This window comes from Vombatus ursinus, unplaced genomic scaffold, assembly GCF_900497805.2.
Source record: "Vombatus ursinus unplaced genomic scaffold, bare-nosed wombat genome assembly UNPS02005659.1, whole genome shotgun sequence".
Taxonomy (NCBI): Eukaryota; Metazoa; Chordata; class Mammalia; order Diprotodontia; family Vombatidae; genus Vombatus; species Vombatus ursinus.
In genome coordinates, this window is record NW_020945437.1 from 5,927,529 (window position 1) to 5,954,672 (window position 27,144).

General features: G+C 36.8%; 1 protein-coding gene across 2 annotated transcripts in view; it reads left to right on the forward strand.

Annotated features, from left to right (window-relative positions):
• GRM5 (glutamate metabotropic receptor 5) overlaps window positions 1–27,144 on the forward strand; it is a 626,642-nt gene that overhangs the window by 447,040 nt on the left and 152,458 nt on the right. The gene's annotated exons all lie outside the window — the stretch shown is intronic.

Sequence of the window (27,144 nt, forward strand, 5' to 3'; positions counted from 1 at the left end):
GATAGATAGATAGATAGATAGATAGATAGATAGATAGATAGATAGATGCCCTTAGAGTACATGAGGAGTAGGGAGAAAAAATCCTCACAAGTTTACATTAGCTATAGGGCAGTATGCTAAGAAGGTGGTAACCAATGTGACTGAGGCTGTTTATGGAAAATACGGCAGATTAATACCTATCATAGAAGGCTTCCCATATTACTGATCTGATATATGGTTATCAAAAGCTATGCATAAAAACATGACATAACAGAATTTTGCTGCATTGGCAAAACTGTTATTGGACTAATTGGAATGATGATCTGATAATCCAGTAATCTATAACAGTAGGGGAGATAGTGGAAATGAATGAATGAATGAATGAATGAATGAATGAAATAAAATGCAGTCATTACTCACTTACCATGTGCCAGCTAAGTGCTGGAGATGGAGCTCCATGGTCATGTGCTATACCTGCTATTCTGTTTTTGTAACCAAATCAGAAGTGAGTTGCGAGAGCGACAATAAGAGCATATTTTCTATGGCATTCGGTAGGCATTGATAATAATGAAAATAATTTGCATTTTATAGCACTCCATGGGTTGATCTATATGCGACATGAGATATTACCAAGGAAACATAGAATAAGATAAGGAGATACACCATTCATCCATCAAGAGAAAGGTCTAACACAATGACGGCACAGTTGCTGCGCTGGTACCCATAAAATATGAAAAGACTAGAGGGAGCCTACTATCCCAATGGGTAGATCTTTCTAGAGGATGTAGGGATGAAGATGGTCAAGAACTTCACAGGAAGAGAACGCATGGATGGGTTGCTTTCTTAATTAGTTCAATTCAAGTCAAGCTAACAAGCATTTATTAGGCTCTCAATACATGGAAGATACTGTGCTAGAAGCTAGAGATACAAAAATGAAAACCATCCCCTGCCCTCAAGGAGTTTATAGTCTATAAGTAGTGAAGGATCATAGGGTCATTGCATAGCACCTCTTCTGGGCTAATTTAGCCAACTTCTACTTTTATTAATAAGTAGGAAACATACTTGCCCAACTTCCACTTTTACTAAGAAGTGGAACAGCAGATAAAGTGCTGGCCCTGGAGTCAGGAAGAATTATCATCCTCAGTTCAAATCCAGCCTCAGACATTTGCTGACTATGTAATCCCTGGCTATCACTTAACCCTTTGCTTCAGCTATTCATTTGTAAAATGAGCTGGAGAAGGAAATGCAAACCACTCCAGTATCTTTGCCAGGAAAATCCCAAATGGAATCACAAAGAGTCAGACACAACTGATATGACTGAATAACAAGGGTAACACAAAGCATAGTTGGCTACTTCTCCTTTCACAGTACCCTGTGGGTCTATCAGTCTTAAGTCCCCTATATGATGTCTTAAGACCCCAATATCAATCAAGAGAATAGTTCTACTAACTTTTAAGAAAGAGTATTTACTGTGAAGGTATACCAAAAGCATTAGATACAAAACAACTCAAAAGAGATGCAAACGAGCATAAACATTATTTTTCTACATATTTGCAAAGTCCCTGGGGAGAGTGGGCTCAAACTTAAAAGTACAATGGGAATGAGGCATATGCATGCTAACACATGTAGTCAAGGGATACTCTGGATTCTGGCCCTAGAACATTTTATCCTTTCTCTTCAAGAATTCCAACCAAGTTCACTTGGAGTGAGGTGTCCCCTTGCTCATTTATGATGACTTTTCAATGGATACTGGTGCTGCTACTATGGGCTTTAGTTGCTGAGGGACTTTTTGGACCTAAAAAGCTTACCTTAGATGAGTTTAGCTCACCTATGACCTTAAAAGTCCATGATCTGATCTTCATGTCTCCATACATTTATTCACCAAAGATCAGAAAAGAATAAATACAAAATATACAATAGGAACAGGTTCCATTCTGGCACAAACTCATAGAGGACATGTGGGGAAATATAGCTTAATGCCCCCTCTCTACCCAACAGCTCATAGGAGTTTTCCTCACTGGAAAATCTCCAGGAAAATGTGAAAGTTCATCTATTCCAACCTTTCAAAAATACAGTTCTAGATCAGCAACTAGTGAGTCATAAATTCCTTGGGATTTTGTTGTTATTTAGCCGTTTCAGTCACGTCCAACTCTATGACCCCATTTGGGGTTTTCTTGGCAATGATACTGGAGTGGTTTGCCATTTCCTTCTCCAGTTCATTTCACAGATGAGGAAGCTGAGGCAAATAGGGTTAGATGACTTGCCCAGGGTCACACAGCTAATAAGTGTGGAAGGCTAGATTTGAACTCAGCTTTTCCTGGTTCTAGGCTTGGCACTCTATCCACTGAACCATCTGGCTGCCCCCTTTTGGGTCTATGAAGACAATGTTTAAGACTTTCCATCAACATGTAATACTAACCCTGAGTTATCATGGCTGAATACTGGCTCGCCATGGTTCCATGGTGCAAGGACTGATCCCTCAGTTGGCCAGCCCTCTCATTATAATAGAATCATAGTTCTTGAGCTAGATCATATCTCAGTTTTCACCATTCCAATATTGTCTATTTCTATAGAAGTGCCTGGAATTGCTTTTTTTTATTGTTTGAGAGATTTACTGTCATTTTGAGCTCAACCTTCAAATAATTCTCTAAAAATATCATAAACCTTCATTTCTCCAGTCACCAGTCACTCATGGAAGCTTAGTATTTGGAGGAGCTGTACCTGATCATCCAAAGTATTTCAGGGTTTGTTTGAAACAGAAAAATGGCATGGATAGTAAATATATATATATATATATTATATATATTATATATATATAATATATATGTATATATCTAACTTTTTAATGAAGTAGAAGCATCTGGATATGTAGTCCAGATGTTTTACTTCATTAAAAAAAGTTAAAAGTGCTTCCTTATAAATCTCAAGTATTTAAAAACACATTAAAACAAGTAAATGAAATAAATTTAAAATACCTAGAATACACAGAAAGTGGTAGAAGGATTAAAACTATTATCTAATAATTCTATTTCTGTCTATTCTGGACAAATTTCTTAAGACTACATTTCTTTTAAAATCAGAACTTTGACAGTCAGTGTCATCCAGTCACTACCTCCCTTGACATGAACTCTACCTGTCGCCCACCTCCTGACAAGCTTATGACAGCTTGAAGAATGTTAGTGGTGTCCCAGATGCTCAGATTTCTTTTAAAACTACCTAAGGTTACAATGGTTTAACAACCTAGAAACCTTCCTCCTACAGTCAGCTACAGATAACTAGAGTAAACTATACTCTCTCTCACATTATTGTCATTTTCCTCACAAAATTCCTCTTCATGCACCCAATACTCTTCATTAGCCTGTTAGAATGCCCTGATTCTGTAACAAAATGTCAGGTACACCATTTATTAATTTGTTAATTAATCATAAAAATGCATACTCTTTGGCAGCTTATGTATAACCTGAATTTATCTGTTTTCAAATAAAACAAATTGGCATTTTTTTCACTATTTCACTGAAGTCTTATTTTAAAAAATAAATAAAAGTATACTAATTTCTGCCTCAGTTCAACACATCTGCATTTAAAACCTGACTGTTTACACCACAAAGCCCTAACCAAACACCCTGGTGGCACCTTACTAGAATTGTAGGCAAAACATTGAAAAGAAATTACCTCTTAAGTGATCACTTTATAAATTTAACCATATAAACAATAAAGTAAATGTCACAAAGGCATTTGGTGAGGGATGGAAGAGGTGCTTGAGTTGTCTGGTTTCTCCTCCTTGTGGTTCTCTTTTTTGTCTTTATTTCTATTGAGAGGGAAGTCCTGGACTACTCTTTTAAAAATGTGTTTTTTTAAATGAAGTTCTCAGAGGAAAAATCCATCACGAATTATACACGTAATAGTTATTAAAGAATACTTATTAAAGGTCATTTGCTTATGTACCTTGAGAACGTATGGTATCTCATCCAATCCAGATCTAAAACAAACTTATTTCTACAACTTCCTAAGCAAGTGGTAATTCAGCCTCTGCTTGAATAAAGAGGATGTTGAAAATTTCCCTAACTACCAAAGTAATTTATTCTACTTTGACAGTTCTAATATTAGAAAGATTTTCTCTGTATCCACCCTGTCTACCTCTTTGTAACTTCTTCCCACTGCTTCTATTTCTCATCTCTGTGGCCCAGCAGATTAAGCCTATACCCTCATTAACAATTTGACTTCCGATATTTTAAAGAAACAAACACATCTCTCCATATTCTTATCTTCTCCAGGGTATTCATCCTTGGTGCCTTCAACCAATCTGACCCATTGTACTAGCTGGGACTACAAGACCATATTGTATCCAGATTCATTTGCCCAACATATTAACTAGCCCAATCTAGGTTTTTGTTATCTGCAAATCTGAAAAGATATGCCTTTATCCAAGTCATCTGTAAAAATGTTGAACATAAAGAGGCCAAAGGCAGATCCCTAGTTTTAAAGACTTACCTCCAGATTAACAGTGATAGAGATAGTGACTAAACCAATGATTTCATTGGTATAGAGAATGCTTGGATAAGGATACTCCCTGTGCCAATGCAAGCTGGCACCTTCTCTGTGACTTATAGTCTTAGAGAGTTGCCTAAGTCATTGACAGATTAAGTTATCTTGTCCATGGTCAAAAGAGCCAGTGTGTCAGAGATGAGAATTGAATTCAAGTCTTCCTGGCTATGAGCAATACACATCTTATATATACATAGCTATTTACATATTATGTAACCCATTAGAATGTGAGCTCCTTAGAGACAGGGCAGTATTTTTAACTTTCTTTACATTCCAATTGCTTAATATAGCATCTGGCAAAAAGTAAACAGTTAATAAAAGCTCTTTGATTGATTAGTTGATATACTATGCTCTCTGTTAATCACTAATTCTTAGAAAACTGATTTTTAATGTTCAATTCCATGGGAAAAAAAAAAAAACTATATAACTACATTGTTGCCAGGTGATGGCCCAGAAGTGATGTCATTATTGTCTTTCTTCTAAAGATGTCAAAAGAGAAAGAGATATTGAATATCAAATGGAGGAAAAAAGGAGCAGATAAAGTTAGTTTGAAAACACAGAACCCAAGGAGGTAAATGCATATAACATTTAAATTATTGTACTTGGGATAATGGAGTAAACCATTAACAAATTTTTTCTAGAAGCAATGGTCATATTGATATTAATCCTTCTATTTCCCTTCATTTAAATTTAAAGTATAGAACTAAAACTTTATTCAATTAGACTCATTAATCTTGGTAAAAGGAGAACCTATATTCAAATCCCACTATAGACACTTATTAGCTTACAAACCTGAACAAGTCATTTAAATTCTCTCTGCCTCAGTTTCATAATCTATAAAATAAGACCATAGGACCTGATGGATCTAAAGGTCTCTTCCATCTCTAAATCTATAGTCCCATGAATTTCAACAAATAATAAAAATATGAGATATTCCGCTCCTATGTGAAAACTATTGAATGTGTACTGGAGAGGAAAAGAGGATAGAAGGAATGGAGTGAAAAGTAAGGGATAGAATGAAAGGAAAGAGAGAGAAAGAATGGAAGAAAGAAAGAAAAAGAGAAAATAAAAAAGAAAAGGAGAAGATAGTAAAAACTGGAAGAGGAGAAAGGAAAGATAGAGGGAATGAGAGGCATAAAAGGAAGAAAGACCTCCTAGGTTTGTAGGTGTAGCGGTGTGTTTTAGAGTCTTTTGGTGCTATTCATTTGGGCAATGGACTGTGCAGTGTTACAATGTGCAATCCCCTAGGGCCAAAGGAAACCTTGATTAGGTAATTGACTTCTATTTATACTTTTTAAATTGTTATGTATCTTAAACTCTTACACTCGATATTCTCATTATACTAGCCAGCACACTCTACCATGGTCAGAAAAAATTCTTTGGACTATATCAACAATGAGTAAAACAATGGGGGGTCCAGATGGAAATAATCTGAGGACCACAGCAGGACCTGCCTGCTCTAGATAGCATTCCCTTATTTATCATCCCTGTGAAAGATGGTTGATGTTTTCTTGTTTTACATGGTTAAATTTTCTAAGTAAAAACCCATTATCATCTTTGTAATAGCTGAAGAAATGAGCTTTCAGTTAGGGATTAATGTGACAGCCTTGGCTTAACATATGTTTTGGATCATGTCCTTCTTATAGTTGCTTTTAATGCCAGAAGACTCGATTCTCAATTTAGGATTCTATTTTAAAGGGAAATAATGTGGAATACAGTCACATAAGAAAGCAAAAACCGCTTTTGATATTCACAAGGGCCATCTATCAAACTTCTTGCTTGCAAGTTGCTGAATTCACAGTATGTAGGAAACTAGATTAAGTTTACTGACCAGTTAAGTACTGGCCCCAACACATGCCTTTCTAGAACTCTGATTTCAATTTGCCACATGTTCATCATCAATTAAAAGTCATCCAATGATCTTCACTCACCTAGCTGAACATTTAAAATCTGAGTACAGTTTATGTCAAGGCACACATAGAAATCCCTTAATGTTTTCCTCTGATAGAAAGACTGTAGGGACATGGAATCATGTGAACCCTAGGTAAAGATTCTATACCTAAAACTTACTGGTTAAATGAACATTCATGTCACTTAAACTCCATCAGCTTTGTTTCCTTCATCCGTTAAAAAAACAAACACTAAAAATAATAGTTTTAGTGCTTATTTTACAGGGTTGTTGGAAGCATCAAATGAACCAAAGTATGCAAATATTATGATTTGCAAACATAAAATAGGAAGCATGGCACAGACCAGAAGAGTACTGGTAAGAGTCAGGAAGGTTAAAATCCCACTTCTGACATGTATTGGCTATGTGACCTTGAGCAAGTTCCATAGCTTAACCCCTTACGATCACCAGGCCAGAGAATAAGACTATAAGTTGCAGAATAGTTGATGATTTGTATTGGGTAAGGGAATTTTCTCAGAGGAGCCCCTCCACTGAAAAATGTGCTATGTTAAGATCTGTCATCATCATTACTAATGATGACGGTGACGATGATGACGACAATGCCAATGATAATGATGACAGCATCAGCATCAACAACAGATGTCAAAATATCATTTAGAATTCAGCAAATTAAGTGTACTGGAACTAGGGCATCATCACAGACAAAATTATTGCCTGTAATCATCCATATATAACATCAGTCCATAAACATTTAAGAATAACATTTTCAGTTGCTATCACCATGCCAAATATCTATATATTATAGATATCTGCAATATATTTGTAGTATCTGTAATGGTTAATGAAGGACTTTTAAAATATGGAAAGCTAATGGAAGAAATAACAGTCATATGGGAACAGGGTGAAGCACATATCATCCCCATCATCCTGTCTGCTACTAAAGTCATCCCAAAGATCCTTTCAGAGCACCAATTGAAGATGAGCTTACATTTCAATATTTTTATTCAGTTACAGAAAACAATTATTCTATCTACTTTTGTAATAACCTGGAAAACATTAAATATCAGAGAATTATAGCAACAGAGTAACCATTTCTTTCTCCATTAAAATAAGATTAGAAAAACAAGATGACTACATGAATAATCATAATAATTACAATTACTTAATGGGTAGAAATATATGCATAGACTGACAAATGGACAAATCTCCATGCTGCAAATAGATACCTCAAGGTAGCCTAGAGAACTCAGCCATTAAACTCTTCTGGAAATATATTGTCATTATAGAACAAATCATTGTCCACAACATTAATCCATAAAAACATAATCATTTTAATAGAGGTTGCCATTCTCAATACTCATATTTTCTATCATGGAAGTTGCATGGAATGATGGAATGAAAAACTTTCAAAATATGGAAAGGTCAAAATAATATAAGGAAAGGTTAATAATAGTAGCTAGCATTCATGTAAGGCATTTAGCTATGCAAAGTGCTTTTCATATGACATCTCATGTAATCCTCACCACAACCCTGGGTGGTAGGTGCCATTATTAAACCCCATTTTATAGATAAGGAGGCCAAGGCTGAGCGATGTTAAGACATGCCCAAAGTTGCACAGTTAGTCTGAGGCAGGATTCACACTCAAGTCTTCTTGACCCAGGTCCAATACATTATATGCTCTGGCTAACTTCCCAGAATGGGATATATAACATATCTATTGCCTATCTGCTCCTGCAGGTATAGTGAGTATGCTTTCAGTGAACTTATAGAACAAATGCTCCTAACCTGGGGTTTATGAATTTGGATTTTGTTTTTAAATAAAATTTCCACTACAGAATTTCAATATAATTGGTTAACTTTGTAATCCTATGCATCTTATGCATATAAAACCATTCTTCTGCAAAGGGACTCATAGGCTATATCATACTGCCCAAGGGGTTCATGAAGCACAAAAAAGCTAATGACTTCTTCAAAAGATGAATTTACATCCTAAAAATATTCACCTACAGAAAGTACTTATTTTATCAATCTATACCAAAGTCTGCAGAACATTATATGTAAAGGAACATTAGTGGCATAATGATTTACGTCAAGTCATTTCTATTTGAACCCTATTAAGAAGATGAGAAGAATGTGGTAACAACAACAGTATCACTAAAATTCATTTTCTCTATGGCTATGCAGTATGTTAGGAAAAAATCTTTTCTGTTCCGAGACACCTATGGATAACTCCACTCAAATACTCCACACTTCAGCCAAACTAGATGCTTTCTCACCTCTGTATTTTTGCTTCCTTCTTTCCCTATGCCTCAAGTACTCTCCAGCACCCACCTCTGCCTGGTGACATCCAGTCATCTTTCAAAGCCTGGCTCAAATGTTCTATTCATCCTTCCATGCAACTTCCAGCAGGGACAATGCTCTTCCTCACAGGGTCTAATAAGGCTTTTTCCCTATGCACTTATAGTGCTTTGACATCTTATATCTATTTACAGATCTTTTATTTGAATCCAGATTTTCTGACTGAATCAAGCCCTCTTTCCTTCGAACCACATTGCCTTGCTCTATTTGAATTTCCAAAACGACCATTTGTCCTTAGAGGAAAATCAAAACCTGAAACACAAGAAGTTAGAATGCATGGAAGAGATGAGACATGCTTGGATAGGACCCAAGCACAGGTCCTCAGGGGGAGTTTTCAGGAAGTAGATATAGAATAAGAGAGGTAACATCTTGTGGCATGGTTTATGAAGTACTAGGCTTGGAGTTGGGAAAGCCTAGGCTCAAAACTTGACATTTACAGTTGTGTAATTCTGGCCAAGAAAACCACATAGACAATGTTAAAACACTAAAAGATAGGACATTGGAAGATGAACTCCTCAGGTCAGAAGGGCCTGGCATGCTATGGTCCATGGGATTATGAAGAGTCGGACATGGCTAAACAACTGAACAACAACAATCCTGGGCAATCCTTTAATCTCTCTGAGGCTAGGATTCCTCATTTGTTCAATGTGTACATATGTATATGGATATGTGTATGTACATGTACATATGTATATAGATATATATTCATATATGTATATATATGTTTATATATAAACATAAAGTTAGTTTGTGACAGCTGATTGTTAAATTGTCACTGTGAGCATTTAAACCTTGAAAAATCAGCAAAAGCTCTAAATCAGGGCTTGATTTATTGTCTAGACTTATGAAAGTGATGGAGAAAATATTAAGTATGGAGATTAAATTTAGAAATATGCCCTGCTTAGATTTTTTAAAGAGCTGGTAGTTTAACCTTTACCAGAATACTGTTGCATATATACATCAATATTTTTTGACATGAACTACTTTGCAACTATCACTGCACAGTGTGGTTGAAGGCTAATTTAGAGAAGGTTGGAGTATTTGTAAAGGGTTAACCTTAGAAAATGGGCAACTCGGTGGTGTAGTTGAGAGAGTGCCTAGAGTCAAGAAGACATCTTCCTGAGTTCAAATCTTATTTTCAAAATGTGAAAACTGAGGCCAAGAAAGTTTAAATGATCTTCTAAAGGCCACACTAATAGCAGCCAAGTAGAGATTCAAAGTCAAGTGTTCCAATTTCACTTCTAATGCTCTTGCACCTACACCACACTGCTTCCTATGACTGATCAGGGTGAAAGGTGACATCTGTAGCCATAGATTATAGAAAAACTGATTGACTTCCCCTGATTTTGTATCTCATGATGCCCAAAGCTTTGCTCTAACCAATGGTCTCCAAGTCGAAAGCCTACCCCTCTGGCAAGTGAAACATGACCCCAGAGGATACCTGATCAACCAACTGGAGTGATAAAAAGGGTTAGCATCTCACCCTCCCCACTACAACTAATTGCTAGTTTTACCTCCAACATGATGGCACAGCCCCCTTTACTTATTATTGCCAACACTAACCCACTCTCTTCCCTACTCCCACCCCTTATTGCTGGCCTCACCCGTCTGGGCAAACCCCCAATCCCTCAGAATAATTATAAACTAAACAAGACCCAGGAATGCACACTAGTAGCTGTGTAGGCGAAATCATCTCTCTCCTCCCCCTTTAACTATACCCTATCCCCAAATTACCTTGAGACTGCCAGATACCCTGGGGAGTGCATTCTAGGACAATAGAAAATAAGTAATAATATTGTAATTTCTCTCCCTGTGTTTTATTTTATTGAAGGATCAGAATTAGTCACATGAGATGATCAAGCATGAATAAGTTAAACTGCCTATTGCAGATTTTAGACATCTCCCCCAAAATCTAACCCTCTTCCAAATTTACCTATTTCAGTCACCCAAGTTCACACCCTTTCCATCATCCTTGAATTTCCACTTCCCCCCTCTCCCACCTACGAATCATTACTAAATCCTGACATTTCTAACTCCACAGCATCACTCCATTTCTTTTTTGTTCACCATCACAACCTCAGTCAAGCCCTCATCACCTCTTACCTGGACTATTGGAATAGATTCTTAGTCTCCCCAGCTTCCAATTTCTCCCTATTCTATTCTATCCTTTACTAAACTACCAAAGTGATTTTCCCAAAGCACAGTTCTGACTATATCATGCCCCACCCCACTCAATAAATGCCAATAGCTCCCTATTGACTCTAAGGTAGAATATTACTTCATCTTTGTCTCTTTTTAATTTCTATTATTGTATTAGAATTCTAATGTACATCATCAGAAGTATAATAGTTTGTTGTTGAGTTGATTTTCAGTCACGTCCAATTCTTTCTGATCCCACTTAGGGTTTTCTTGGTAAAGATACTGGAGTGGTTTGCCATTTCCTTCAACTCATTTTACAGATGAGGAAACTGAAGCAAACAGGATTAGGTGACCTGCTCAGGGTCACACAGCTAGTAAGCATCTGAGGCCAGATTTGAACTCAGGTCTTCCTGACTCCAGGCCTGACACTCTGTGCTACCTAGTACAGTAGTGCATTACAGCATTAATAAATAAGCAAATATGCATATATTTTTCATGCATGACCCATTTTTTACCAATATCAATGATATATAATTAAAAACATTTAGAGAAAACTGAAACCAATAAAAATATTTAAATCTAATTGGAAAATGACTCAAATTCTCTTTTATTTCCATAAAATAATGTTGAGCCCAACTTGTTCATGAGTCCACCTCTTTTAGATTCCTATTCAGGTGAATAGTTACAAATATTTTTCCTCTTCACTCTTTGTTATTTAATCAGGATCTCTTGATACTCGGTATTTCAACCTTTCTACTTAGAGCACTTGAAAAAAATTCAACATTTGAAGATTTCTTATCCTTGATTTTAACCTATAAGTACACTCTGCTCACAATAGCCATCACTCTTGGAGGGCAACTCTAGAATTAGTAAGTATATAATCCAAATCTATTTTGTGTTATATGATGGAGTTGTTTTGGTTGTTGTTTAAAAACAGAAGTCTTATCTTTGTAATTACATTTCATATAGGCAGATATCAAATAACAAAAGTTTGTGTCATAGACAGAGTGATGGATTTAGAATCAAGAAGACCTGACTTCAATGTTCATACTTTTGTGAAAATGGGCAAGCCACTTGAACTCTCTGAGTCTCAGGTAACCCTATAGGCCTATACATTATAGATGAACCACAATCTGTTATTCTAGAGGAGAGAATTCCCCTACTGACAAAACTAGTTTCTTGATATGTTGATATAATATCAAAATAAGCTGACATTCTTTGGGTATCTGCAGTTTGAAGACAGTGGAAAATCAGAGTGAAGACAGAAGAAAAACACATGATGTATGTCAGATGAAAATAAGCCTATGTTTTACTCTCTCCCTTCTCAAAAAAAGATACAAAAATCCCATTAATTGATCTTTCAATATCTGTTCAGTAAAGAGTTGAATGTTTCTGGGGAACAGGATAAATAATTTGAGCAACTGTGGACCGTTGAAAATTACATTGAACACTTAGAAATTTAAAAGTGATTTTTCTCCTCTCCATGAAATGTGTTCTTTTAAAAAAAAGTTTTGTTTATTGCACTCTGGACATCCCTCCCCACTTTTTAGACATGAATGAGCCATCCATTTACCTAAGTGTTTTTCCTTTAAAAACTAATTATCCTTTTCATTGTACAGCAAGATAGAAAATGAATTTGAAAAAAAAATTGAAGATACTTAACCAAAGCTGAACAAGCAAACAAAAAAATGATTCTTTGCCCAGAGAAATAATGGTTGTGATCACAAGCCAAAGCTTCAAAGGAGAATAAACAGAGACAACAGGGAAAATCAGGATCACTTGATGGTATCTATTAAAAAAAAAAGAATCAATCAACAATCACTTATTGAGAAAGTGCTTATTTTGTGCGAAGAACTGGACTAGGTGCTGGAAATCCGAAAGACAAAACAAAATTGTCCCTGACCTCAAGGAGCTTCCAATCTATCTAGATTGATCATGTATACATGTTAATCTAAATACATAGAAAATAAATAGAAGGTAATTCACAGAGTAATTAAGGGGAACATTAGCAGTTTGGGAGTTCATGAAGGGCCTCACATAGAAGATACAGCTGGGGTTGAACTTTGAAGGGAACTATTGAGTACATTAGAAGCACTGGGGACAACCCAGTCAATTTGGCTGGAAATTTGAGTTCTTGAATAGAAGTAATGGGTAATGAGAATGGAAAGGTACTTAGAGCCAGATTGTGGAAGCCCTTGAGTGCCAAACAGAGGACATTGTTTGATTCTAGAAGCAATAGGCAACCATTGAAATGGTTTGAGCAAGGGAGTAAAAAGGTCAGATCTATCCTTTAGGAATTTCCCTTTAACAGCTGTAAGGAGACTGGAGAGGAAGGAAGAAAGGAAACACGCATGTGCTAAGTACCTACTATGTGCCAGTCACTGCACTATGCACTTGACAAAGATTATCCCATTTCCCTGATAATAACCCTGGGAGCTTGTTGATATTAATATCTCCACTTCATAGATGAGGAAACTGAGGTAGACAAAAGTTAAATAAGTTACCCGGTTTTACAGGGCTAGTAATTAACTGACGCTGATTTTGAAGTCAAGTCTTGCTGTCTCTAAGTCTAGCACTCTCTATCTACTGCATCACCTAGCCACCTCCCAGGAGAGGAGAAAAGTGAAACAGGGAGATGAATTAGTCAACTAGTATTTATTAAGCACATCTTATGTGCCAGGCACTGCTAAGCACTGGGTATGGAAAGAAAGATAAAAAACCAATCCCATTTTCAAGAAGTTTCTGATCTAAATCAGGGCAACAATATGCAAACAATTATGTGCAAACAATTATGTACAAACAAGATACATACAGGGTAAATTGGAGGTGGTCTCAAAGGGAAGGAGGTAAGATTAAATAGGACTAGAAAAAGCTTCTTGCAGAAGGTGAAACTTTAGCTGAAATTTGAAGGAAAACAAGGATACCAAGAGGCAGAAATGAGAAAAGAGAGCATTCCAAGCATGGAGTACAAACTGGGAAAAGGCTTGAATTCATGAGATGCAGTGTCTTCTTCCAGGAGCAGCAAGGATGCCATTGTCATTGGATTGTTGATTATGTGGAGGGGAGTAAAGTGTGAGAAGACTGGAAAGGTGAGAAGAAAGCAGGCTATGATGGGATTTCAAAGCCAAAGGATTTTGTATTCAGGCCTAGAGGTATTAGGGAGCCTTTGGAGTTTATTGAGTTATTGAATGGGGTATGTGTGGTAGGGTATAGACATGCTCAACTCTACACTTTTGGAAAATCAGTGTGATAGCTGAATGGATAATTAGGTAAATTAGAAGGCTATTGGAATATTCAAGGCGAGAAAATTTTAAAGTCTGAAAGAGAGAGGCAACTCTAGGACTAGAAAGGAACTAATACTGTGTGCATGTATGTGTATGTATGTATATATGTGTAAGCTTTGTGTATATGTGTGTATACATTCAAACATGCATCTATAAGCATATTTCATATGTAAATATACTTATACATGTATAAGTATGTGTATATACATATATACACACAAACTGTATATATACATACATATGTAAGTATATTCATATATATGTGTATGTCTGCATGTACAGAAATATATGTATATATACATACACACTGGGTGGCACAATGGATAGAGTACTGGGCTTGGAATCAGGAAGACTCATTTTCATGAGTTCAAATGCAGCCTCAAACACTGTGTGACCCTAGGCAAGTCACTGAACTCTGTTTGCCTTAGTTCCTCATCTGTAAAATGAGCTGGAGAAGGAATTGGCAAACCATTCCAGTATTCTTACCAAGAAAAGGATGAGTGGGTTTAGAAAGGAAAAAAGAATAAGTTCTGTTTGGGATACTTTGAATTATAATGCCTATGGGACATCCTGTTCAAAATATCCAACAAATCCTTGGTGATGTGGCATAGGAGTTTAAGAGGAAGCCTCAGGATCTGGATTTTATTGACATAGAGATGATAATTAATACTGTGGAGGCTGAAGAGGTGTGTGGGTAAGTGGGTGAGCATGTGAGGAGACAGACAGACAAACAGAGACAAATAGAGGAAGAAAAAGACAAAGAAACTGAGAAGAAGAATATAGACTCATTGAGAGGTCTTAGGGCACACCCACAGTAGGGCAGGTAATATGGATGATGATCTAGCTTAGGAAACTAAGAAGGAGTAGCCCAACAAGGAGAAGAACCAAGAGCAGTCAGTGTCATGAAAACTCGTGGGTGGGGGGATGAATATCCAGGAAGAGAAGGATCAATAGTATTAAATGCTTTAGAGAAGTCAGGAAGAATGAGAACTGAGAAAAGGCCTTTGGATTTGACAATTAAGATGTTGTTGTCAACTTCGGAGAGATCAGGTCCAGTTGAGTGTTGGGTTGGAAATCCAGATTGCCAAGGAGTTAAAACATGAATTAGAGACAACTTTGCATAAGAATTTGATTGTGAAAAGGAAAAATATAGGGTGATCTTTGAAGGGAAAGTTGGGTCATTTAAGGGTTTTCTCTAAGGGTTGCTGAGGATTTGATTGTATTGAGGGCATCAAGGAGTGAGAGAGTAGGTAGGAAGAGATTGGAGATTGGTGTGGGAAGATGATTAGGATGGTGGGCAGTTTGTTCTAGGAAAAGCAAGGAGGCTGTTGAGGTGTGATCTCAAGGCTCAGATGAGGTGGGACATGAAGAAGAAGGGTACAGGAATAATTAGGCCCCCTTATTAGAAATGCTGAGAAACAAGATGGCTCATGTGGGCTACTCATGAAGAAATAATACCTGCTTGGAATTCTTGCTCTGTCATTTCCTAGCCAGCAGTTCAGTGGTTAGAGTGCTGGGTCTGGGATCAGGAAGAGCTGAGCTCAAATATCATCTCAGATACTTATTGACTGCTTGAGCCTGGAGAAGTCATTTAACTTCCATCTGTCTCAGTTTCTTCAGCTGTAAAATAATAGTACTTAACCTTTCAGCATTTGGAGACAGTACTGAGAGCTATATAAATGCTTATTCCCTTCCTTTTCCCCTCCCCCTCCCTTCCCTTTCCATATTGACTGCTCACTCTCTGAGCCTCAGAAATATCTATAAAATCAACATAATAATACTTGATCAAATTGCAAGTTTGTTGTGAGGAAAACACTTCACTAAACATAGCAAATTAGACTATTTTGCTTGAAACTTCTTTGATTCAATACACATTTACTGAGCTCCCAGCCAGCGTGATGGTGTTAAGGGAAATGGTGGGATCTTGAGCAGCTAGGACTATAAATGGTATGTTGTGATTTGCCTTAGTAGAGAGGGCACTCACAAGAATAAAGTAATAGATTCTTATAGTACTTAGTACTTATGCTCCCTCCTTCACAGAACTTTTGTGAGGAAAATGGTTTTTACTTCTTCATGTGTTATATAAACAGAAACCATCTTCATACTAATAAAAAAAAGAAGACAGCTTTCATGATTCTTTATATCCATGTTCAATCATTTTTCAGTCCTGTCTGACTCTTTATTACCCCATTTGGGATTTTCTTGGCAGAGATACTGGAGCGGTTTGCTGTTTCTTTCTCCAGCTCATTTTACAGTTGAGGAACTGAGGCAAACAGGGTTAAGTGACTTGCCCAGGGTCATATAGCTAGTGACTGTCTGAGGCTGGATTTGAACTCGGGAAGATGAGTCTTCCTCTTGGCACTCTATCCACTGTGCCACCTCTCTGCCCATCTTTATATCCATATATTACCATTTTCCACCTATTCATCTCCGTGATGGTCTCTTCCCCTGCCTTATAACTTTGAACTCTTTTTTTAGGCCCTATGTTGATACAACTGTAACTGGTTTCTCAGATTCAACTTTCTCCTTGAGTTTCTCTTCATTAAATAAGCACTGTCAGAGGGAACTGCCACCCCTCCCCCCAAAAAAAGGTTTCATTTTAAAAAATGTGTGAAGTGAACTTATTTTCTCATTTGAAGAAAGAATGCATAATGGGCTTTCAGTTTCCATGGTGATCCATGAATGAGAATGTAGTAGTATTTACCACTAGGTTGCTTTTTCCACATCAACTAGGCTAAGGTGTCATGGCATATTAGTTGAAAACAGAATATATTCCTGGCCAAGTGTCCCCATGCCTATGAAAATCAGTTTTTCCCATTCGAATACCATGTATCTTTGCCTCATCATTAAGGACTGTTCTCTGGAATATGCTAGAAGAGAATAAAATTGGGACTGAGTTTCTCTTCTGGAGCAACCAGTCAGATACTACAAGTTTTTCCATATCACTATGGCAGCTTAAAGTACAGAGGTGTCACTACTGTCACCATGGACATCCTGGTTCTGAGACATACTAGTTATTTCCAGGGTCACAACCCTGGTAGTTGTAGGGAAGAGATGCCCAGGCCAGATGTCTGACATATAAAAGAGTTACCCTCTACAATGCTGCTATTTTGACATTATGGATGCTTAAAAGCCTTCTATCATGGCTGCTATCTCTCTGTACTAATTCTATGGGTGGCATTGACTATTGGGGATAGTCAGGGATTTAACTTCTTCCACTTGGCCCCAGAAGGCAGAACTAGTATCCATGATTAGAAGCTGCAAAGATGTCAGGAGAAAAATCCTTCCTAATCATTAAAGCTACACCAAAAAGAATTGAGATCATTCTCAAAAGTTAATGCATTTCCTTTCACTAGAGGTCTTCAACAAAAGAGCAAAGGCTGGATTTCCACATTGGGAGTATTATGTAGAGAGATTTCTTTTTTCAGGTACAAGTTGGACCAGATGGCCTATGAGCTCCCATATGACTCTAAGAGTCTGATATAGAGTATCCATGTAGATGTCAAATTCATATTCCACCAGCAATGAGTAAGTTGTCCAGAGGTTTCTGTCATCATATAAAGCTCAGGATAAACATGGAGAAAAGTCATTTGTAGTGTCTACTTTCCATATGCCCCACATAATATAAAATATTATATGAAATATAAAATGTAAAATATTTATAGCAGCTCTTTTTGTGGTAGCAAAGGATTGGAAACTGAGAGGATACCCATCAATTGAGGAATGACTGAACAAGTTGTGGTATATGAATGTAATGGAATACTATTGTGCTGTAAGAAATGATGAAGGGGCCAGCTAGGTGGCACAGTGAATAAAGAACCGGTCCTGAAGTCAGGAGGAGCTGAGTTCAAATCCGGCCTCAGACCGAACACTTTACATTTACTAGCTGTGTGACCCTGGGCAAGTCACTTAACCCTAATCACCTAAAAATAAAAAAGGAAAAAAAGAAAAAGAAATGATGAGCAGGCAGACTTCAGAAAAATCTGGAAAGACTTGCATGGACTGATGCTAAGTGAGCAGAACCAGGAGAGCACTGTACACAGTAACAGCCACATTGTGCAATGACTAACTTTGATAGATTTAGCCCTTCTCAGCAATACAAGGATTTAAGATATCACCAAAGGTCTCATGGAAAATGCTATTCACTTCCAAAGAAAGAACTATGGAGTTTGAATGCTGATCGAAGCATACTATTTGCTGACTTTTTTCTTCTGTTTTGTTTTGTTTTCTCTTTCTTGTGGTTCCTCCTATTGGTTCTAATTCTTATTGACAGCATCACTAATGTGAAAATATGTTTAATAGGAATGTCTATGTATAGCCTATATCAGATTGTGTGCAGTCTTGGGGAGGGAGGGTGAGATAAATTTAAAACTCAAAAGCTTGTGGAAGTGATTGTTGATAAATCAAAATAAATTAATAAAAATAGAAAAAAAGAACACAATTTGACACATCGACAATAAAACTGAACTAGCTATGAGATAGGAGAATGTGTTGTTTCTTTGGTTGGTTTGTTTTAGTTTTGTTTTGTTTTGTTCTGTTTTTGTTTGTTTGTTTATTGGTTAATTTTTTTGCTTTGGTTTGGTTTTTTGTTCAGACTTGGAATTCCCTCTGAAACAGAAACTCTCGTTATGGAAACTCCTTTGAGCAATTTATTTGTAACTTATAGTCTTAGGTAACTTGGAGCCTGAAAGCTTAAGTAATTTGTCCATTGTCACACTGTTCTCAGAAGCAAGACTTGGATCCTAGTCTTACCGACTCCAAGATTTAATCCTAAATATCACACTGGAAGTATGCTCTAATATCATTGATAAGTTGAAACAAATAGATTGAATCATGAATCCAGTAATCACTCTAAAAGATATAGCAATCATATCCTATGTGTGTATTTGTTATCAATCCTATACTAGCATGCACCCTTACTGACGATGATGGAACCCAGAATGCAGGTATTTCCAAACAATTCACCTGGTAGGATGTATAGGCTCCCTTCTCTACAGAGAGAATGAAGCCTCAACACTGGAACACCAAAGGCCCTTGCCTCCAATGGGGTAGAGAAAAACAAAAGTAGGTTAGCCAGAAAACTAGAGAACTAGTTTGCTAAAGTTGTGGTGGTAAGGAGCCAATGTAATATGTAGAATAAAGTACATCCAGCAGAAATCTGGCAGAATAACACATTTCTTACAAAGAGTTGTCCCCATAATGCATTGAGAAAGTGTCTGATTGGATACTCTGTGGTGGCCTGGTGGGTCAGTGTTCTTTTTTTTTTTTTAATCTAGATGAAAACTGACAGAAACAAACATATATAGCTGACTAGCTGGCTGTAGATTCCCATCACACAGGCAGGGCCTGAAACAATTTTGGGAAATGCTATTGATGATCTTACTGATAATGTCACAAGCACATGCAAAATGCATTGAGACAAAGACCTAATTGAGGCTTAAACTCTTCTGCTCCTTCCTTTTTTTCTCTATTCTGTTCCTACCTTGCCCTTTTTCCTTCACATTCTTATGGTAGGTAGAGATAAAATCATACACCAGGTTTTCCTTTGTTGTTCTGAATACACAGTTATTTAGGTCTTAATGGTCACCTTCCTGCAGCATCTAAGATGTAGAGACAAAAGCTTCCTGAGGGCACTTCTCTCCACTTAGTTAGCTTCTTCAGGCTTTCCTAAAGACCCAGAGTATGTTTTTCTCTCAGGATAGAGATCCTCAAACTGAAAACAATTTGCTATTGTTGTGGTATTTGCTTCCCGTGAAAGGAGTGGGAAGAAAGTGAGAATGCTAACTTTTCTTTCCTCTTCCAACCTGACCTTTCTTTTTAATGTTATTGGTCTTCAAGGGTCTATTTTGATTTAAAATCATAGAATAGGTTATTCTTCTACTCTCAGACTATATCTGCACATATATTTGTTTGTAAGAGAGAAAATAGGTTGAATAAAGTCAAACAATCAATTATTTTAAAAACAAGTTTAATTCAGTCAGTCAGGAAATAGTTACTAACTTGTCCATAATAATATGATTTTCAAAATATTTCTGGATGGAATTTCACCTTGCTGCTTCCCAACCTATGTCCCCAACAAACTAATTTGAGTATGTAGATAGTGTTAAGCCTTACCATTGGGCTCTTTCTGTTACTGGTGGGTGTTATTTACCATACATAGTCTGGTATTCTTATAAAATGCCAATTACTTCTGTAATGTATTGAAACAAATGTGCCGGGATAGGTCTGCCATTGTTATACTTTTATGTTGTTCCTTTTTTTTTTCACTAAATGAGCTTTCTCTTTCCCCCACTGTCTCCCAAGAAAAGCTCCCTCACAAAGTAACTGAATTATCACTGGGTTTACCTTTGTGACAAATGTGTTTAAAAGAACATATAAGATTGTAAAGAGTATGATAATCTATTGCCTTATGGTTTTATTCAGAGTCCTTAGAAGGAAGGAAGGAAATAAGCATTTATTAAGCACCTATTATCTGTCAAGCACTGTGATTAAAGCTTTACAAATATTATCTAATTTAGTTCTTGTTACCCTGGAAGGTAGATACTATAATTATCATCCACATTTTACCCTGGGCAAGTCACTTAGCCTCTATCTGCTTTGCTTTCCTCAACTGAAAATGCCATTTTCAATGGAGTTATAATCAAATTCTCCTTCAGTCTGTCTAACCCCAAGCAATAGCAGGATACAATCACTTTGCAACTCACTGTCTGATTTGGGGACATAGTATGTGGTGCCATCTGCTTCTTGGAGTCATTCCCAGGAGTCCCTCAGGAGTTGCTGAACAATGGCTGAAATATTTTTCCTTGGCTCTCTAGCTATCATCATGGTCTGGACAGAATTTCACATTTCAAATAACAATCTAGATGCCTCTCATTTTTCTACCACAACCACACATCATGCAGCCTATTGTTTGCCCTAGAACATCAGCTATTGAACCTTATGGCCCTGAGGCTTCCTCAGCCAGTTTCAATGGCCTCTTTGTTGCTTCTTTTGATACCCCTCAATGCAGCTGTTACCTATTCTTTCTCTTCTAAGCTCATGATATCTAATGGCATCCTCCATATTCACCACCTCCCAGGCTGTCTAGAAGAGTACCACTGCCAGAACTTTCTTCAGTGAATTCTATCTCCCTCTTCTGTCCCACAAATGTAAAGAACTGATGCTTCCCTGATAAGTGTAGAGCTGAAGTTCTCTCTGTTCATATTATAGTTTAAGGTAAACTTGAAGCCAGATTAGATAATAAGGTTTTGTTTTGTTTTGTTTTGTCCTGTTTTGTTTAAAGCAATCCCAAATAGGACAGGAGCTATGAAAGAACATGAATAAAAATTGTTCCAGTAAAGAAGGTATGGATGGGTTATAATCTGTGCTAGTGGAAAGAATATCCACACTTAAGATATCATAGGATTGATTCATTAAAATGTAATACAAACAATAGTCACAAGCAAAAGCTTCAATACAAATTGGAGAAAGTTGCAAACATTCATGAGCAATAATATCTTAATTTTGAAATGCCTTAATAAAGGGAGGTTTCCCACCCATTATCTAGATGATATTTGAATTTGAGTTATAACTGGAAATAAAAATCTTACCTCACCCCCTAAGACAGGATAAAATTTTTATTAAAATAAATAATTAATGTCCTGTGTAAAATTATACACAAGCAATGAAACATAGTAAATAGAGAACTGAATTTGGAGTTGGGAAACCATTTAAGAAGCTCCTCAAAAAACCCAGTGAAAAGGTAATAGAGACTTTCCTTGCTTTGTACTGATTTCATATGAATACCAATGGAAAAAAAAAAAGGTCTATCCACTTTTTGTCACGTGAACATCCATCTTTTTTTGAACCATACATTTGATTGACATGCTTTGTGCTAGTTCTTCTTTGAAGTCGCTTATTTGTTATACATCACAGCCTGTTCACACCCACCATGTGCCTCTGGGTGATACTCATTTTTAATTCTTCTGAGATTATAGTGTTCTATGAGTCACAACCATATACCAAAAGAAGAAAAAGGAGAAAGAGCTGCAGAGTTTTTCAAAAACAAGCATGCAAACTTTTTTTTAATCATCAAGAAAAATTAAAGCCACTCCATTGGGATTCTATTATTACAGTGCCCATATGTACTTGCAGAGTAGATAGAAAGAAAAGGAAAAAATAGGAAAAGCAATTGGATTAAAACAAGTGTTCATAGAGGAGATCTATACTGAAAGCAACACAGTTGTGTGATGTTTGAGCATAGATTCACAAAGTATATAAAGGAGAAGAAATCAAAGACAAAAAAACCCTCAGATTTTATGACTAAAAGACTTTATATACTAAAAGAAGGTGATTTAGATCATACCAACAACTAATGATTAATCTGCTTGTTTCTCCCACATGAGTATGACTATACATGGATACAGATATATGTATACATGTGTGTATACATATAATCAGCAGTTATATAATTTATATATATTGTGAGGATCATCTAACATGAAATGAGGCTATCATTAATGAGTGTGTTAGGGAACAGATTTTCACAAGTGATGTTACCTAGTAGGTCATGTCTTTACTATCACACAAGTGACAAAAAAATATAAAGAAGCAAGATCCTACTCTGATTGTTTATTATTATGTTTTAAAGTATTTTGTTAGGTAGACCAAAATTCAGCCTCTCTTCCAACAAGAAGCCTATTAATCATAAATTAAAAAGTATTAAAGATTCCCTGAAACATAAAAATGCAGATAATCTTTTTTGATGAATGACTAGTCATAAATATTAAGCAAGACATAAGATAGGGAGACACACGCTTATCAACGGTGCTCATTACTCTCTTGGACAAAATCTGTCACAGAGCCCATGTTGAGAAAGGGATTCCTTATGATTGATAAGGTAATCCAGATGTTCCTGTTAATAGCTCACCTTATGCTGGTTTCATTATACCCTAGAATGTTGCAGAGATATCTAGATGAATTAGATAGATGATAAAAAGAGATAACGAGTGACAGAGAAATAGAGACCAAGAAACAGGGATAGATATACAATAAGGAGAGATAGAGGTAAAGACAGAAAAATAGGTAGATAGATAATAGATAGATGGATGGATGGATGGATAACCTTGTCAAGAAATAACAAATGGAGAACACATTAAACAGAAGGGAAAGAGTGATCTGCATTGTCTGAGAAATTTCCAAGATATTTTAAAGACTTAAAATTTTTATCAAAAATAAAGACCCACTCATGTTTCCAGCAACAATATTCTACTAATGCTGTAGGTAATGCAGGTATTATTATTTACATTTTATGTTTTTTAAATCTTGAGTTAGACCAGTTAAGTGATACGCCCATATTTATTTAACTAGTAGCAGATGTCACAAGTGATAGTCAAATCCCAGTCAAAACATTGTCATTATACTATACTATGCTCCCTCTCCACTTTGACAATGGAGCATGCTATGGATGTAGCCTTTGTCTTGAAGAAATCATTGAATCAGTGGGGATTTATGAAATGCTTACTCTATGCCAGACTACGTTTTCTGAGAATGGAGTTTTGTAGCATGTACTTCCCAGTTTTTTGATGGCAGAAGACGATCATTTGACAGCGTGACGAAGTAAACATTGCCTGTATCCCCCATGAGAATAGCTCTTTACTGCATTTTAGTTGGGGGAGGGAGGGATGAACATCTACTGACTCTTTTTTCTTCATTTCTTTTCACCAACCCATGTAGTACACGTAGCTAAAAATTAACTAAACAATCTGTAGGTGGAATAGGAGCAAATAATCACAAAACTGTTGCTACTTGGAATGATTACCTTGTTCCTGTTATGTGCCGGCAAGAGCTTCAAGTTGTTCAAGAGTCCCTCCAAGTAGTCCCAGATTTGTATGTTTAAGTGGACATGAAGAGAGTATTGACAGTAGAGGGCACTTAATGCTTATAGAAGACAATTCAGTGGAGGGCATTGTCTTCATATAATTCATCTGTTCAGGGAATGGGCTGATGTTTGAGTACTTTGAATAGAATCAGGATAAAGATGAGAATTGTATGATCTGTTTGTCTTAAGCCTATGGATTTCCATTCTTTCTGACCATTTATGTGCACTTATGTCATATAGCAGTGGGTAATTTGAGAGAAAATGTAGTATGGGGAGAAAAAGCTGAGTTAGTCAGTCAACAAGCATTCATTAAGTTCTTCTCACATGTCAGGGACTATGCTAAATCCTAAGGCTATAAAGAGAATATAAAATAGGATCCCTGCCATTAATGAGCTCACATTCTAATGGGAGAGACAATATGCAAATAACTATGTTATACAAGATGTATATAGTGAAAATGGAAGGTCATATCAGAGGAAAGAAATTAACAGAGTGTTTCTTTAGGGGGAAGGGAGAAGACTGGGAAAAAGCTATGTGCAGAAGGTAGGATTTGAGCTAAGCTTTGAAGGAAGATTCAGAAGCCAGGAGTCGGGGGTAAGTAGGGAAAGCATTCCAGGACTGGAAGAGAGCCGGTAACAATGTAAAGAGTTGGGAGATGGAATGTTGTATGTGAAGAACAGAAAGTGGACCAATGTTGATAGATTCCAGAGTATTATGAGGGGAATAAAGTACAGGAAGACTGGAAAGGTGGGAAGGGACCAGGTTTCGGATAACTAGCATTTACCTATGTAAAGCCAGATATCCTGGAAGCTAGATGCCATTATTATTCCTATTTTACAAATGAGGAAACTGTGGCATGCAGCAGTTAAGTTATTTGTCTAGGGTCACACAGCTAGTAAGTGCTTGGGGCAGAATTTGAACTTAAGTCTTCATGACTTCAAGTCCAGGTATCCATGGTACCTCCTGGCTGCCTCTGTGTTTATATCCCACCTTTGACACTGACTACCTATATGACCTCAGTAAGTCACTTAATTTTTCTTGGCTTCAGTTTCATTATTTGTAAAAAGAAGATAACTAGATGGCGTTTTGATGTGCTTTCAGCTCTAAGTATAGGATCCTATGGTCCCATGATCCTATAACTTCCTAAATATGAATAAGATACTCATATAATAGTGGAGTTATGATCTCATCATTGTAAATATTCTCACCAACAGTACACATCACAATCTATTTGCCAATCCTGTGTAATTTTTGTCTATATTCCTCTGTAAATTTTACAACCTATGTGCAATGGGCCATATCCATGTTCTGTTAACATAAGTGAATGCCAATGTAGAATGTCAGTCATACATAAGTCATTGCTCACATCAGGAAAGAAGATAGAAATATTCATTCTTGCAAATAAGTATGCCTTGTCTACTGGAGATTGTTCAATATTCCTTCATATCATGACCCAGTAGTCTGGGTGACCAAGTAATATCAACTCTAATTTATGCAGCATTGGAAGTTATTCCACTTCACTTTTTTAATTTCTACTCTTGTGCAATGGTCATAATTAGGCCTGCATCTAGCTAACTTGGTCAGTCAGTAACTTATTTTTGTTCACATTAAGTTAAAAGGATTCTTTTTTGTTTGTTTGTTTTTTGTTTTTAGGCAATTAGGGTTAAGTGACTTGCCCAAGGTCACACAGCTAGTAAGTGTCAAGTGTTTGGTCTGAGGCCGGATTTGAACTCAGGTCCTCCTGATTTCAGCACCGGTGCTCTGTCCACTGCACCACCTAGCTGCCCCAAAAAGATTCTTTTATAATGTAAGTAGTGCGGTATGCTGGAAAATGAATCAGGTATGGAATCTGAGGGTCTGGTTTCTAATACTGATTCTACTTCTTGCTACCTGTGTGGTCTTAGGCCTGTTGATGGTTCTATTTCCTCATCTGTAAAATGAGGAAGTTGTCTTTGATGTCTGTAAGTTTTGTACCTGCTGTAACTATGAAAAATAGACTAGGTAAAAGAATTTGTAGAAAATACTTGTAGCTCCTTGGGATGAAGGTACTATAACATTTCAATGTGTTTTTGGTGTTTTAAGGAATTAAATATAATGAGGAAGTTGAATATTGAATGAGTGAAGGAAAGTTGATAACCTCCTGGAGCAGTGACTAACACAATATTACATGCAATTAGGTGCTTAATAAATGTTTTTTGATGGTGATGATGCAGTGTCTGTCATCTCACAGTGAATCCCCTTCTTAGACTAATCAGCTCTATTGTAATAGACACAATAATTAACCTTTTTGGTGTACAATTTATGAGCAGCTCATTTTGGAAAGGAAATTCTACACAGAACGGTTGTGTACTGCAATGTAATGTATTTGCTCAATTTTCCACTTCATTTCAATTATCACGCTTACTATAAGAGATGGGGTTTTCAGTTAGCAGGCTTGTTATTTTTAATTAGAAGCAAAAGTCTTAATGGAACTTGTATTTTTATCAGCACTTACTTTCAAAGGTACAAAACTTGGAATAAATGGAAACACAGGGGCATAGCATTTTTCAAAGATTGAAACTATATTATTTTAAAATCCCAGCCCAATGGAATGTTTGATTGGTGAATATGATTGTGGGATTTTCTGCTGGGATGTAGGGCATGCTCATAGAAGACAAGTACCTCTGGTGTGGTTGCTGAGCCCTTTTCAGGACTGCTTTCCACCTGTGTTGTACACCTGATTCACCTAACTCTCACCTGTGGCTCCAAGAAGCTGTAGCATACACAACAGCCACAGCCTGGTAAACTGTTTCAGTTAGATGGACTAAACCAGGTTGAGGGTAACCAACAGGTCTCAAGCCTGCTGGCAAGTTGGAGAGGGGGATATCTGCCCCAAACATGGCAAGACTTCCCCTGGTGGAATGGGCAGATGAGAACGATTTGTTCCAATAGCCACCAAGGCAGCTAAAACAGTCCCTATGGAGCACTTAGAGTTTGGTTAGACTTCAAAGATGCCAAAGTCATCCACTGAATCTCAAGCCCTTACCAGTGAAATTAACTCTGTCCTGCCACTGGACTGTGATGACTTTGGG